Source organism: Scyliorhinus torazame, chromosome 18 (genome assembly GCF_047496885.1).
Source record: "Scyliorhinus torazame isolate Kashiwa2021f chromosome 18, sScyTor2.1, whole genome shotgun sequence".
Lineage (NCBI taxonomy): Eukaryota > Metazoa > Chordata > Chondrichthyes > Carcharhiniformes > Scyliorhinidae > Scyliorhinus > Scyliorhinus torazame.
Window position 1 is genome coordinate 17,063,250 of NC_092724.1, and position 16,636 is coordinate 17,079,885.

General features: G+C 53.0%; 1 pseudogene; it reads left to right on the forward strand.

The window, feature by feature from the left end:
• The first annotated feature begins 1,545 nt into the window (after positions 1–1,545).
• Positions 1,546–16,636, forward strand: part of LOC140394979 (N-acetyllactosaminide beta-1,3-N-acetylglucosaminyltransferase 3 pseudogene) — a 62,119-nt pseudogene continuing 47,028 nt past the window's right edge.

The following is a 16,636-nucleotide window of genomic DNA, read 5'->3' on the forward strand; positions in this document are numbered from 1 at the left end:
CTATGTACAAAGTTTGTGAAACTATTTACAATATTAGTAAGAGAAAAATATATTTTTTTTTGTTACAATCCAACAACATTCTTGGTGTCACGCCGATGCCACGAGTCGAGCGGGCGGTCTGGTCTTCCTCGTCGATCGCCTCAGCCCCGGTGGTGGTGCAGGTGCTTGTTCAGGCGTTGTCGTCTCCGGGAGCGTTTCGGTGTTCGTTCCTGTTTCACTCCTGGGCGGGCATGGGAGGAGGACCGATCCTCCCGGGAAGGGGGCGGTCGCGGGGTGCGCCGGTGGCAGGGAGGGGGTGATTGGTGTCGAAGGGGTGTGTGTGTTGCCGGCAGGCGCCAGGTCCCGCAGGGAGACCGTGTCCTGTCGGCCGTCGGCGTACGCCACGTAGGCGTACTGCGGGTTCGCGTGGAGAAGGTGAACCCTCTTGACCAACGGGTCCGATTTGTGCGCCCGCACATGTTTCCGGAGCAAGATGGGTCCTGGGGCCGCCAGCCAGGTCGGCAGCGACGTTCCGGAGGAGGACTTCCTGGGGAAGACAAGGAGGCGCTCATGAGGCGTTTGGTTAGTGGTGGTACACAGCAGCGACCGGATGGAGTGGAGAGCGTCCGGGAGGACCTCCTGCCACCGGGAAACTGGGAGATCTCTGGACCATAGGGCCAGTAGGACGGTCTTCCAGACCGTGCCGTTCTCCCTCTCTACTTGCCCGTTCCCCCGGGGGTTGTAGCTGGTCGTCCTGCTCGAGGCTATGCCCTTGCTGAGCAGGAACTGGCGCAGCTCGTCACTCATGAAGGAGGACCCCCTGTCGCTATGGATATATGCGGGGCAACCGAACAGTGTGAATATGGTGCCAAGGGCTTTAATGACTGTGGCCGCTGTCATGTCGGGGCAGGGGATGGCGAAGGGGAAACGGGAGTACTCGTCCACCACGTTCAGGAAGTATGCGTTGCAGCGCGGCGTAGAATTCTTCTAGTGATTCTCCGGGACTTTGCCGTCTCGTTGCGAGTTGGTAGCGCGCGTAGACCTGGTTCACGGGGCGAACGTAGATGCTCTTCAGTGATGCGAGCGCCGTCGGGAAACCCTCTGCGTCTTCTATGAGAGGGTAAATTTCCGGGCTTACCCTCGAATGCAGGACCTGCATTTTCTGGTCTTCTGTGATCCGGCCGGGGGCCGTTCGGAGGTAGCCTTCAAAACATGCTTGCCAGTGTTTAAATACTGCTGCCGAGTTCGCTGCGTGGGGGCTGATCCGCAGGCATTCCGGGGCGATCCGGAGCTCCATAGTCCTTTAAGCTCGCTTAATAAATTGTAGCGCACAATGACTTATGAGAGAGACGAGTAGTGATGAAGTCGATGAGGCTTTATTAAGCGAGACCTGTCCCCAGCAGTTCAGCAACAGAATGAAGCGGCGGGGAGAAGCTCAGGTTCTTATACTCCGCCTTCAGGGCGGAGCCAGGAGTCAACAGCCAACCAGGACCCGGGATCTGTCAGCCAATAGCATCACGGCTTCACAGTCCCACATGACCCCTAATACATACCACCACACATACTACTAGTGGTGACTACCACAAAGCTGTTGTATTAATTGTATGTTTTTGTGGAAACAGGAACATGTTGCAACCGCAGCTGGTTTCCTTCACCTCGTATATGTTACACTGCTGAGTACGGCTCGAGTTGCCTGCTGTTGATTAGAGGAGCCATTCCTTCCAGAATCAGCCTGTGAGCATTGGACGTAGCAGCTGGACAGGATCGGCTGAATGTGCAGCGCCAGTGACCCAAAGGTAAGAGTTCTATTATTCACTCCACTGAAGCAGCAAGGACAGGAATCTGGAGGGTAAGCAGGTAGAAGCAACGGTCATTCAGCCGAATGCCGCCCACACCAGCTGTGTAGAGTTTCACTCAGACAGGGGAACAGCAAATTCTGCACCCTGCTATCCACCCCATCGGGGGGCTCCACATCCGGGATGAGAGTGTGCCAGTGTGTGTGCCGGTGTGTGCCAGTGTGTGTGTGTGCCAGTGTGTGTGTGTGTGTGCCAGTGTGTGTAGGAGGTGTGCGGGAGTGTGTGCATTGGGGTGTGTGTGTGTAAGAATGTATATGAATGTGATTGAGAGTGTATGCCGATGTGTGGGAGGGCGGGGGGGAGTGCGGTGGGGGAGTGAGGGGTGGGAGTGCGGGGGGGAGTGCTGGGGGGGTGGGAGTGCGGGGGGGGGGGAGTGCGGGGGAGGTGGGAGAGCGGGGGGGGTAGTGCGGGGGAGTGCGGTGGACGAGTGCGGGGGGGAGTGCGGGGGGTGGGGGAGTGCGGGGGTGGGTGGGAGTGCGGGGTGGGAATGGGGGTGGGAGTGCAGGGGGTGGGAGTGCGGGGGGGCGGGGGGGGAGGGGGGTGGAGGAATACGTAATGGGAATCAGAAGTTGGGAATGTTTCCAGGTCTCGAATGTGGGAATGAATCACTCACTGAGATTTTGATGGAAGAGTGCCCTCAATTGTCAGGGAGGCAGGTTCCCTGTCCAGCTCAAGCTCAGAAGCCATTCAGAGACCTCCACCTTGTAAAGATCAGGAGGTGACAGTGGAGCGTAAGTGAGAAGGAAGGCCAACATTTTAAAGTGTTTACAAATTGTTCCTGCCTGACACTGTGGCGGCAGGAGGACCCCTTCTATAGGGTGGCCAATAGCTGCTCTCGAACCCTGGCTGCATGGCAGGGCCTGAAGCAGGCTTCAGCACTGAAAACCTGACTGTCCTCCCCGTGCCCATCGCCAGACTCTGGACCCTAACCTGTTGCCGTATGCTTGGGCTTGCCAAGGCTCTCAATGAGCCTAATCGGTTGCCCGCTGTGTGGGGGGCAGGCAGTCCTGGACAAAAGGTACCTGGCACCATGGTTCAGAAACTGGCACTCTGGCAGGAGCTGGTATTTGACAGGGTGGACGCTGGGAGATTGTTTCCATTGGTCGGCAAATCTATTACACGGGGGCAGAGTCTCAGGATAAAAGGCTGAACATTTGGGGTTGAGATGAGGAGAAATCTCTTCACTCAAAAGGTTGTGAATCTTTGGAATTTCCATCCCAGAGGCTCGTGAATGCCCCACATACAATATAGTCAAGGCTGAGACAGACAGATTCTCGCAGGGAATTATGGGAGACGGGGAGCCGGCAGGAAAATGGAGATGAAGCCCAGGATCATATTGAATGGCAGCAAAGGCTCGATGGGCTGAATGGTTTACTCCTGCTCCTAGTTCTTATCATCTTGTGTCCTTGACTCTGATGGGTGCTGAAAATCTTGCCCATTGTTAGTGAGACTCCACACAGACTGAAGGAAATTTCCACCTTACCTCAAAGCAGTAGCCAAAGGCTTCATTTCCTCCAGTTTCCCACCACTGAAGAGCGGTTTGTTGCACACGAGATAGAGACAGTCAGAAACGGTTTGAGGCCCAGCCTGAGCAGTGGCAGAGTGGAGATAGCAGGATATATCGGATGAATACGTAGCTGAAGAGATGGTGTGAGGGGGAGGGTTTCAGATTCCTGGGGCATTGGAACCGGTTCTGGGTGAGGTGGGGCCAGTACAAACTGGATGGGTTACACCTGGGCAGGACAGGGACTGATATCCGAGGAGGAGGAGTTACAAGTGTGGCTGGGGAAGGTTTAAACTAAAATGGCAGGGGGTTGGGAGCCTATGCAAGGAGTCAGAGGAGGAAGAATCAAGGACAAAAACAAAAGACGGAAAGGGGAATAAGGAAAGTGTAGACAGAGAAACCGAGGGCCAGATTCATACAGGGCCACAGTGAAAAATATTGGGAACGAGATAAGTAATATTAAAAAGACAAGCTTAAAGGTTTTGTGGCTTAACACGTGGAACATGCGCAATAAAGTGGATGAACTAATCACGCAAATAGATGTAAACATTATGATATAATACGGATTCTGGAGACATGACTGCAGGGTGACCAGGGATGGGAACTGAATGTCCAGGGGTATTCGGTATTTAGGAAGGACAGACAGCGGAGTGGCAGTTCTGATTAAAGAGGAAATTAACACAGTAGTGAGAAAGGATATTAGCTCCGACAATGTGGAATCTGTATGGGTAATGCTGGGAAACACCAAGAGGCAAAAAAACATTAGTAGGGTTTGTATATAGGCCCCAAAACTATAATGGTGATGTAGGGAATGGCTAGCTGGTTCCTCAATGTATTGGGCCAGAAAACACCCCGTGCACACTCCAGGAATTCCTCCTCTAGATATTGTGACTAATTTTGTTTTCCCAATCTATATGCAGATTCAAATCAGCCATTATTACAGATGGTAATTTATTGTATGGGTCTCTAATTTCCTGTTTAATTGGTTGGAGGCCATCCTAGACTGGGTATTACGCAATGAGAAAGGATCATTGGCAGTCTAGTTGTGCGAGACCTCTTGGGGATGAACGATCATAACATGAAAGAATTTTTCATCAAGATGGAAAGTGACGTAGTTGATTCTGAGACCAGGGTCCTGAATCTCAATAAAGGAAACTACGATGATATGAGGCGCGAGTTGGCTATGATCGATTGGAAAACGTTACTGAAAGGGATGAAGGTGGATAGGCAAACATTCAAGGACATATGGATGAACTGCAGCAACTGTTTATTCCTGTCTGGCAGTCAAATTATGGTTTAAAAAGGAAATTAGAGATAGTATTAAATCCAAGGAAGAAGCATACCAATTGGCCAAAATAAAGAACATACCTGAGGATTGAGAGCGGTTTAAAATTCAGCAAAGGAGCCCAAGGGATTGATTAAGAAGGGAAAAATAGCCTACGAGAGCAATCTTGCAGGGAACATTAAAACTGACTGTAAAAGCTTCTGTAGGTATGTGAAGAGAAATAGATTTGTGAAGACAAATGTAGATCCCTTACAGTCAGAAACAGGAGAATTATAATGAGGAACAAAGAAATGGCTGACCATCTAAATGCATACTTTGGTTCTGCCTTCACAAAGGAGGACACAAACAAGATAGCAGAAATGTTGGGGAATGCTGAGTTCAGTAAGAAGGAGAAACTGGAGGAGATCAGTATTAGTAGAGAAATGGTGTTGGGGAAATTGATGGGTTTGAAGGCTGATGAATCCCCAGGGCCTGATAATCTAAATCCCAGAGTACTTAAGGAAGCGGCCCGAGAAATAGTGGATGCATTGGTGGTCATCTTTCAAGGTTCTATAGACTCTGGAAAAGTTCCTGCAGATTGGAGGGTATGTTATCATAGATTATCATAGAATTTACAGTGCAGAAGGAGGCCATTCGACCCATCGAGTCTGCACTGGCTCTTGAAAAGAGCACCCTACCCAAGGTCAACACCTCCACTCTATCCCCATAACCCAGTAACCACACCCAACACTAAGGGCAATTTTGGACACTAAGGGCTATTATCATGGCCAATCCACCTAACCTGCACATCTTTGGACTGTGGGAGGAAACCGGAGCACCCGGAGGAAACCCACGCACACACGGGGAGGATGTGCAGACTCCGCACAGACAGTGACCCAAGCCGGAATCGAACCTGGGTCCCTGGAGCTGTGAAGCAATTGTGCTAGCCACAGCTAATGTAACCTCCACTATTTAAAAAGGGAGGTAGAGAGAAAGCAGGGAATTATAGGCCAGTAAATCTGATGTTGGTAGTGGAGAACATTCTAGAATCCATTATCAAAGATCCTATAGCATAGCAGTTTGAAATCAGTGGCAGGATCAGACAGAGTCAGCATCGATTTATGAAGGGGAAATCTTGCTTCAGAAATCTAGTGGAATTCTTCAAAGATGTAACCAACAGAGTTGATGAGGGGGAGCCAGTGGATGTGGTTTATTTGGGCTTTCAGAAAGCTTTTGACAAAGTCCTGCAGAAGAGATTAGCGTGTAAAATTAAAGCTGATCGGATTAGGGGTAATGTACTGAGATAGATAGAAAACTAGTTGGTAGACAGGAAACAAAGAGTAGGAATAAATGGGTCTTTTTCCACGTGGCAGGCAGTGACTAGTGGGGTATCTCAGGGATCAGTTCTGGAATCCCATATATTCACTATATACATATATATTAATGATTTAGATGAAGGTGCTATATGTAATATTTCCAAATTTGCAGATGACACCAAGTTGGGTGGGAGGGTGAGCTGTGAGGAGGATGTTCAGTGTGATTTGGACAAGTTTAAAAAAAATAAATTTAGAGTACCCAATTCATTTTTCCAATTAAGGGACAATTTAGCGTGGCCAATCCACCTACCCTGCACATCTTTGGGTTGTTGGGCGAAACCCACGCAAACACAGGGAGAATGCGCAAACTCCACACGGACAGTGGCCCAGAGCCGGGATCGAACCTGGCACCTCGGCGCCGTGAGGCAGCAGGGCTAACCCACTGCGCCACCGTGCTGCCCCATGATTTGGACAAGTTGAATGAGTAGGCAAATGAATGACAGATGCAATATAATTTGGATAAATGTGAGCTCATCCACATTGGAGGCAGAAATGGGAAGGCAGATTATTATCTGAATGGCCATAAATTAGGAGGGGGAATGTGCAACAAGGCCTGGGTGTCTTTGTTCACCAGTCACTGTGGATAAGCATGCAGGTGCAGCAAGCGGTAAAGAAGCCAAATGGTATGCTGGCCTTCAAAGAGAGAAGATTCGAGTACAGGAGCAGGAACTGCCTTGCTGCAATTATGCAAGGCCTTGGTGAGACAACATGTGGAATATTGTGTGCAGTTTTGGACTCCTTATGTGAGGAAGGATGTTCTTGCTCTCAAGGGAGTGCAGTGAAGTTTTACCAGACTGATTCCTGGGATGGTGGGACTGACGTATGAGGAAAGATTGAGTCGGTTATGACTGTATTCGCTGGAGTTCAGAAGAATCTGGAGGGGGATCGCATAGAAACCTCGAACATTCTAACAGGACAAAACCAGGATAGATGCAGGAAGGATGTTCCTGATGGCGGGAGGTGTCCAGAACCAGGGGTCACATCTGAGGATAAGGGGTAGACCGTTTAGGGCAGAGATGAGGAGAAATTTCTTCACCCAGAGAGTGGTGAGCCTGTGGGATTCATTACCGCAGAAGGTAGTTGAGGCCAAAATATTGTATGTTTTCAAGTGTCAGTTAGATATGGCACTTGGTGAGAAGGTGCATCGAAGGATATGGGGGGGAAGGCGGGATCAAGCTATTGAGCTGGATGATCAGCCAGGATCATAATGAATGGCGCAGTGGGCTTGAAGGGCTGAATGGCCTCCTCCTGCTCCTATTTTCTATGTTTCCAACAATACTGTTGGTGTACATACTTATCATTGGCCATCCCTCACTCGTGAGGATGATTATCTTCCCTGAGTCCGAAGATGGCTGATGAGCCACTTCAGGGTCTGCGGACTTTATTCAAGCATTTGTTGTCATGTGGAATATCTGGCCTTGCATCATCAATTTGTGTCTTGGCATCTTCTTTTCGCTGTGCTTGTTTTCCCTCTTCATTTTGTCATCAATAACGATGGGGTGATATTCTTTCATTCATCCAGCAATCTGTGTTCACTTGGAGGAAAGGGTAAACATATTAAAAGTATAAACGTTAACTGCAGCATAGTACACAGGACGCCAGCGACGCACAGTCTGAACAGGTCCTGAGCAGGACACTTGTGTCTCTCCATACGGTTGACTTATGGGGCGGGATTCTCCGATATTGAGGCAGAGTGTCCGTGCCGTCATGAACGCTGTCGTGTTTCACGACGGCGCGAAACGGCTGCAGGCACGATCGATCCAGGCCCCGAAAAGGGGCCAGCAGCGGGGCTGTGGGAAACGCGGTGGGCGTGGCGCCAGAGCGGCGACATCATCGCGCGACGCCCGGCTGGCGCCACGTCATTTAAAGTGCGCAGAATCCCAGCGGGAGGTTGCACAGTCCCTGACAAGGATGGTGCACTCCCTGAGCTTCATCGCTGGGAACGTTCAGACCCTGGTCGATTCCACAGCGGGCCTCCAGGACGGGCAGCGCCAGGTGTCGGTGGTGCCACGGCGCCTGTCTCCGCGCGCACCACCGTCCCATAGTGAAGCCCGGGGGCCACCGGGCTCCCCGAGGGAGGAAGAGGTTCTGGTGCCCGTTCCGGTTACTCCAGCAAGGGAGGTCCCGGAACACTTGGACTCCCGCCGTTCCGTCCCTGGTGCATCTGGTGGGCAGCGGGCAGAGCAGGGTGGCACCACGCCATCCAGCATGCCCACCGAGCAGCCTGGCCCATCCAAGCCGGGACGCCCCAGGAAACGTGCGTCGATGGGGACCAACGTCGCAGGGCAGGAGTCTCAGCAGTCCACCTCCACTCCTGCTGTACCGTCTGGGGAAACACCAAGACGTAGTGGTAGGGCCCTTAAGGCCAAGAAGTTAGACACGTAGTAAGTTGGCACGGGTGCAGGGCACAGCTTAGTTGTAGGGGCTAGGGTACTTGTGTGTGAATGTCACAATTAAAGTCACTGTTACACCAAACCTAGATGCCTCTGTGCTATGTCCGGTGCCTGAGGGGTTGTGAGGGGGACCGAGTGATGCTGGGGGTCGAAGTTCTGTACAACGGTGAGGCCGGGTGTGTGTTTCTTCCCCCCCCCCCCTCCAACACCCCGTCGACCTCAGCACACCAACGCCAGTTGCCCCACATGGCCATGTGGTGGATTGTCCGTGACGCATACAGGGATCACCGAGGTGGAGGGTTCAGATATGGCCATGAGTCAGACATTGTCTAGCGATCCGGAGCTCACAGCTCATCGCAGAGCGGGTTGTCATCATTCAACATGGCATTGATCACACCCGCTGACACAAGCAACTGTGTTAAAACGTTCACGATGTGCCGTAGGTGTAAGGTGCTGTGAAAGTGGTGGTGTGGGCGGTAGGGTTGTGCGCTGGTGCGGGAAGTGGGGGGTGCTGGGTGGTGCGGTTGTGCGCGATCCGTGGTGCAAGTTGATGCGCAATCAATTACACTCAAGCCGAAGTGATTCCATAACTGAAGGCTTTAATCTACTAGAACCTGTTCCCCAGCAGCTTTGATACAGAAAGTGAAGGCTGCTGGGACGGCACCATCTCTTATACTCCGCCTTCAGTGCGGAGCTACGTAATACAGCCAATGGTAGACTCCTGGGTCTAACCAATGGTCATCAGCCTCTCAGGTACCGCAATACCTGGTACTACCACACAAGTGCCTTGCTCAGCGATGCCCTCCCCCTAGTTAGTGAAACGTGCGGCGATCAACGCCTCGCGTGCTCGCTCTCCTAGCCGGTGTCATCGTGCAGTCTCCCGGCCATATCCCGCCCCCAGGTCGTGTCTGTGCCCCCCAGCCCCCGCCCCCTCCTCCTCCTCCTCCTCATGTGCAGAGGCGTCGCCTTCATCGGGTTCCCCCTGTCCATCCTCCTCCAGGACATCGCCCCTCTGTTGGGCAATGTTGTGCAACACACAGCAGACCACAACTATGCGCCCGACCCTGTCGGGGTGGTATGGAGGGCCCCTCCAGAGCGGCCCAGGCACCGGACTCTCATCTTCAGAAGGCTAAAGCACCTGTCCACAATACCCCTGGTTGCTGCATGGGCCTCATTATAGCTGGTCTCCGCATTGGTCTGTGGCCTCCGTATAGGCGTCATCAGCCACAACCGCAAAGGGTAACCCCTGTTGCCCAGCAACCAGGCCCTCAGCCGGCGGGGGGTATCCCTCAAAAATAGCGCAGATGAAAGAATGAGCCAGTATGAAAGCATCATGCACGCTGCCAGGGTATTGGGCGCACAAGTGCATTATCTTCATGCGATGGTCGCAGACCACCTGAATGTTCATCGAGTAGTTCCCCTTCCTGTTCAGGGAAACGTCCCTGTTATCCAAGGGTGGGTGAGTGCCGACGTGCACCCCATCAATCACCCCCTGGATCATTGGCATCCCGGCCACAGAGGGGGATCCTGCTGCTCGGTCAGCCTGGTGTGCGTGGTCCTCCGGAAAATTTATGTATCTGTCAGCGATGGCATACAGGGCGTCGGAAATGGCCCGGATGCACCGATGCCTGCGAGATTCCCGCAGGTCCCCGCTCGGCGCCTGGAAGGACCCTGTGGCAAAGAAATTGAGGGCAACCGTGACCTTGACAGTCACCGGGACAGCATGTCCTCCCTCCATTCCACATGGTGCCAGGTGCGCCATGAGGTGGCATATATGTGCCACGGTCTCCCGACTCAATCGGAGTCTCCTCTGCATGCCATATCCGGAAGGTCCTGGAGCGACATGCGGTCCCGGTACACTCGAGGCCGCATGGGGTGTCTCCGGCACCTTGGCACCACCACCTGCTCCTCCCCCTGCGCCCCATCAGTATCCGAATCCTCATCCTCTGCATGCCCGACGATGTGGTGGTCATTGTCACCATCCTGTCGGGCGGGAGGGCGTGCAGCATGAGCAGCTGGCACGGGGCCCTCTGCAGCCAGTCCCTCTGCTGCAGCCGCCGTGCCAGCAGCTGCTCTGAGACACCTGCGCCAGCGGCACCGAATAGTTACCTGCAGGGCAGCCGGTCCCGCCATTGCGGGAAACATAGCTGGCTGATGCGCAAACATGACGAACTACACGAAACACTGCCCAGAGTATCCATCCACTGCCCACTTCACCCCGTCCCTCCTCATTGCGGCACCACTGGCCTCAGCCCATCACCATGACCTGCACTTGGAAGGGTGTCTTCGCCACCGTCCTGCCATGGCAGGCAGGCTGGCATGTCGCTCCCGCGGGTAATCTTGCCCGCCCTCCACCCCCACAGCATGGCGGCATCATTTCCACCACCCCGTCCTCCTTCCTTCACCTCCTCCTCCATTCCCCACCCCCTCCTCCTTTCTCCACTCCTTCCTCCACCCCCTCCTCCTTTTCCCACCCCTCCTCCTTTCCCCTCCTCCTCCTCCTTTCCCCACCCCTCCTTTCCCCACTCCTTCCTTCAGCCCCTCCTCCTATCCCCACTCCTTCCTCCACCCTCTGCTCCTTCCCCCCCCCCCCCGCCCGTGCATGGCGGCATCCATCTCCTACTACCCCCCCCCCTGTGCATGGCGGCATCCTTCTCCCACCATGCCCCCCCCCCACGTGCATGGCGGCATCCATCTCCTACTACCCCCCCCCCCCCCCGGGCATGGCGGCATCCTTCTCCCACCACGCCCCCCCCCCCCCCGGGCATGGCGGCATCCTTCTCCCACCATGCCCCCCCCCCCCCCCACCCTCCCCGGGCATGGCGGCATCCTTCTCCGAGAACCCTCCCACCGCCCCCCAGCACCGGCCGTGGACACCATTTCCTGCTGCCTATGGTGAGTCCGGCCACTCACGTCCTTCCTCCACACCGTCAGCCAACACGAGTGGCTGACAAATTTATTTACCAGGGGTGAACGGCGACAGCGTTACCCTGGGGGCCCGGAGAATCGCTGTACTTAGCACCTCGGGCGATTCTCCGTCAGGCGCGGCGCTGACCTCGATGGCGCTGTTCTCGCCGGTTGGGAGAATGGCGGAACGGCGCCAGACCGGCGCCGCGGGAAAAAATGGCACGAAGAGCGATACTCCCATACGGCGCGGCAAGGGAGAATCCCGCCCATGGAGTTTGGTTTTGAAATCATTTGAAACGATTTAAAAGAAAAAAATGATTTCACAGGGTGCCAACAAGGTCATCATTTGTTGCCGATCTCTATCTGCCCTTGAGCTGTGTGTCTTGCTCGGCCATTCCACAGTCAGTTACAAGTTCAACCACATTGTTAGCCGTGCTCCTATTGTCTGGACTTTTTGCTGCCTGCCAAGAAAGCGACTGTCTTTCAAAGACATTCTGTTTCTCTTTTTTCAAAAGACTTTCTATCTTGGCACCATGTCAAGAGGCAATAACATTGCTCCCATGCAGATAACATTTCAATCATTGTGAAACACCGCAGACATTTGAGATGAAGGTTCGATGAGGAGCCGTGGGGGAACAGGGAGGTTCCTGAGCGGATTTTTGGAAGTGGGAGCAATGGGGCAAGATGAAAGGGGCTCAAGAATGGCGCCATGATGGCGTTATGGTAACCAGGGTGAGATTTTTCCACAGCTGGCGGAGGTCCCATCGGGGGGGGGGGGGGCTGGTTTACGGGTGGCCAGCTCGTGTAGGAGGGAGGTGAGAAGGTGGCACAGCGATTAACACGGCTGCCTTACAGCACCAGGGACCCTGGGTTCGACTCCGGCCTCGGGTGTCTATCTGTGTGGAGTTTGCACATTCTCCCCCTTTCCGTGTGGGTTTCCTCCGGGTGCTCCAGTTTCCTCCCACAGTCCAAAGATGTGCAGATTAGGTAGGCGGGCAGGGTTACACGGATAGGGCGGCGGAGGGCAAAGGTAGGGGGCTCTTTTGGAGGGTGGGTGCAGACTCGATGGACTGAATGCCCTCCTTCTGTACTGTAGGGGTACTATGCACTTTGCCCGCAATATTGGCAGGAGAAGGCAGGCGTGGGTGACGATGGGTGGGGTTTCCCCAATGCCAGTGCAATGCCTACTGATGAGTGTGTGACAGCGCCTCCATGCTGAGGCTCCCTTGAAGGATGGGCATTAAATAAATGTTTGCGTGCTGCGTCAAGAGATAGGGCCAGGAGAATGAACTGCACCCCTGCAGTTGGGGCTGCCGGGGTGTCACCTGTTCTCGTGACTTCCTCCTCATGCTCTGAAGCCTCAGGCTTCAGGCTTGAAAGACACACAGGAAGACGGAAGACACTGAGATATCACCTCTGGCCAGCTGGCAGCCTAACACACATTTGGGGGAGCCAGGAGCCAAGGTGATGGTGAGTTGCCTTCTTGAACTGTTGCACTTCCTGTGGTGTAGATACACCCACAGTGCTGTTAGGGAGGGAGTTCCAGGATTTTGACCCAACTACAGTGAAGGAATGGCCAGTATATTTCCAAGTCAGGGTGGTGAGTGTCTTTGAACCAGGTATCTGCTGCCCTTGTCATTCTAGATGGTAGTGGTCGTGGGTTTGGGAGGTTCTGCCTGAGGAGCCTTGGTGAGTTCCTGCAGTGCATCCTGTGGGGTTCCCGTCCGGGCCCGTCGCCTTCCGAGGGTTCACTTTCAGGAAAGCCGATCTGACTTTGGAAGCTGTGACGGTGGGTATGGGTGTGTTATGGGCTGCTGGGGCACTCAACAGCGGTTTGTTGGTTTCCTGCTCGAACCGAGCATAGAATGCATTGAGTTCATCGGGGAGGGGTGTGTTGCTGCTGGAGATACTGCTCGGCTTTGCTTTGTAGTCCATTATGTTGCCACAACCACCGAGAGCCTGTAACGCTAGTCTATGACTCTAGCTTGGTCTGGTATATCAAGATATATATTTCATATATTGATATATTTCAAGATAACACACACCGTGTGGGTAGCAGGAATGCCAAACCAGCTGCTCAGGAAGTAAACAGGATTCAGGAAGCATCTGAATAACCTTCATCGAAAGAAAAATAAGACTTAAGTAGATCTTTTCATAACCACAAGCTTTGTGGCAGCTAACTAGTACACACTCCCCCACAAGCAGCAATGTGAGAACGATCAGAACGTGATGCTGAAATATTAGTCAGAAACCAGTGAGAACTCTCTTGCACCACCTTTGATAATAAAAAGAATGTCTTTCGGGACTTGTGGGAGGAAACCGGAGCGTCCGGAGGAAACCCACGCAGTCACAGGGGGAAAGTGCAGATTCCGCACAGACATGACCCAAGCCGTGAATCAAACCGGGTCCCCGGCGCTGTGAAGCAACTGTGCAAACCACTGTGCTATCGTTGCCAGCCTTCTTCCACAAAGAAGTATCTCATCCGCTCTGCATACTGAACCTTATCTTTTAGGCCTACAAACAAAGAACAAAGAAAAGTACAGCACAGGAACAGGCCCTTCGACCCTCCAAGCCCGTGCCAACCATGCTGCCCGACTAAACTACAATCTTCTACACTTCCTGGGTCCGTATCCGTCTATTCCCATCCTATTCATGTATTTATCAAGATGCCCCTTAAATGTCACTATCGTCCCTGCTTCCACCACCTCCTCCGGTAGCGAGTTCCAGGCACCCACTACCCTCTGTGTAAAAAACTTGCCTTGCACATCTACTCTAAACCTTGCCCCTCACACCTTAAACCTATGCCCCTGAGTAATTGACCCCTCTACCCTGGAGAAAAGTCTCTGACTATCCACTCTGTCTATGCCCCTCATAATTTTGTAGACCTCTATCAGGTCGCCCCTCAACCTCCGTCGTTCCAGTGAGAACAAATCGAGTTTATTCAACCGCTCCTCATAGCTAATGCCCTCCATACCAGGCAACATTCTGGTAAATCTCTTCTGCACCCTCTCTAAAGCCTCCACATCCTTCTGGTAGTGTGGCAACCAGAATTGAACACGATACTCCAAGTGTGGCCTAACTAAGGTTCTATACAGCTGCAACATGACTTGCCAATTCTTATACTCAATGCCCCGGCCAATGAAGGCAAGCATGCCGTATGCCTTCTTGACTACCTTCTCCACCTGTGTTGCCCCTTTCAGTGACCTGTGGACCTGTACACCTAGATCTCTTTGACTTTCAATACTCTTGAGGGTTCTACCATTCACTGTATATTCCCTACCTGCATTAGACCTTCCAAAATGCATTACCTCACATTTGTCCGGATTAAACTCCATCTGCCATCTCTCCGCCCAAGTCTCCAAACAATCTAAATCCTGCTGTATCCTCTGACAGTCCTCATCGCAATCTGCAATTCCACCAACCTTTGTGACGTCTGCAAACTTACTAATCAGACCAGTTTCATTTTCGTCCAAATCATTTATACTACAAACAGGTCATGGGTTTGGAAGGTGTTATCACAGGCGAGTTATAAGTTGTTTCTGTGCTACAAGATAACCTCACTTGGGGTGTCCAAATCTGTAAATGAATCCTGCAAACCAACCTACCAAAGCTCAATGCATCACACCCCCATCACTCAAGCAGCAACGCTCACTCTCTGACATTCAGGATCTAATAAGGACACAGGGAGTCCCCACTGAGCAAAATAAGAACTAAGTTTTATTTACACAAACAATATATACATGACCAGGTAGATCCCTATCGAGTTGCGTTGCGGAATGTTACACAGGACTGGGACTAGGAGGTCTGTGTGGAGTTTGCATGTTCTCCCTGTGTGTGTGTGGGGTTCCTCCGGGGGCACCGCTTTCCTCCCACAGTCCAAAGATGTGCAGTTTGGGTGGATTGGCCATGATAAATTGCCCCTTAATATCCAAAGACATGCTGGTTATGTGAGGTTACCAGGTTAGGACATAGGAGTGGGCCTACGTAGGGTGCTCTTGCAGACTCGATGGGCCGAATGGCCTCCTTCTGCACTGTCGGGATTCTATGGACAGAAGGACGCAGAGAGGGTGGGACCAGGGCCAGCTTCTTACAAAGGAGCTGGTTCTCTGAATATTGGCCAACTGCGATGAGGCCTGTGGAATCCTGAGGAAAACAACATCTTCCTGCCTCATGCCCCTTTTCACCTCTCAGTACATCCTCTTCCTGCTCTCTGACGTGATGAGCAAGGTGCAGGCAATGTGGCTGTGAAATTCTTGCTTTTCACCCAAACCACCCCCCACCCCCCCTTCCCACACACACAAATTCCCTCCTATGTTCCTGACACCAAAGCACAGCCCCACCCACCCCTCCCCCACTGGCCAGCCAAAGGAGCAAGAAGAGACTGTGTGAGAGCACTGTGCTGATGATGCAGCCCCGTCACTTGTTCAAACACAAGCAGTCACCAGCTCAGACACTGCATGGCACGCGGTCTGGAGGAATTGGGATCATGACATTGTATGTCACGGGGCATGGGTGGGCGACAGCCAGGCTAGCGGTAAAGGATGACCCATTTGCCAGCCCAGCAGAGGGCCAAATGGCAGCTACGTCCTTCTGCAGTGGGTTCAGGTAAGGGCTTTGATGAGCTGGCATGCGGGAGTCAGCTGGTGGCTTGGTAGACTGAGATGCTGGTGCGTTCAGCAGCCTTCCACACAGCCTGGGCTCATTGGCAAGGAGCCGTTCATCTCCACCGTGGCAGGGGCAGGGCAAGGAGTTTGCCCGCTCCGTTGCTTCTGCTCCATCTACCTGTTGTGTTGCAGGGGCAGAGGCGCTGCCACTGATATCCTATACTTGTTGCTTCGCTCCCCACTGTAGGAAGTGATCGCTAGATCCCCCACCATGGCCTCAGGTTGGCAGCCAGGTGGCAATATCAGGGTACCAGGCTGGCATGCCCAGGTGGCATCAGCAGTGCCCAAGGTGCCACCCTGCCTGGAGGCTGACCACCCAGGGGCCTTCGATCGACTGGAAAACCGCGCCCCCTCCAAGTGCCGTCCCGCCTGGTTCCCGTTTGTGGAGATCAGTGCTAAACGGTGCCCAGCTGGGGTCTCCTCTGCGATGGGATTCGAGCCCTAACGGCACACTTAAATTTGCAAATTTAGGTCCCGCCCCAACCCAGATCACGACGCATCGCAAGATCCCATTAGGTCCCGCGAGGTGTGCCGAACTGGGCAAATCACCATGAGAATCCTCTTGTGGGATTTACGGGCCGTGTTGTGTCCTGTGTTGGGCGCGATGTGGCTGTTTGATCGTGCCTAAAATCTGCAAATATAATCTAGACATCTCCAAAAGAAAAAGTTCCATGAATTTGACATAACTGCATT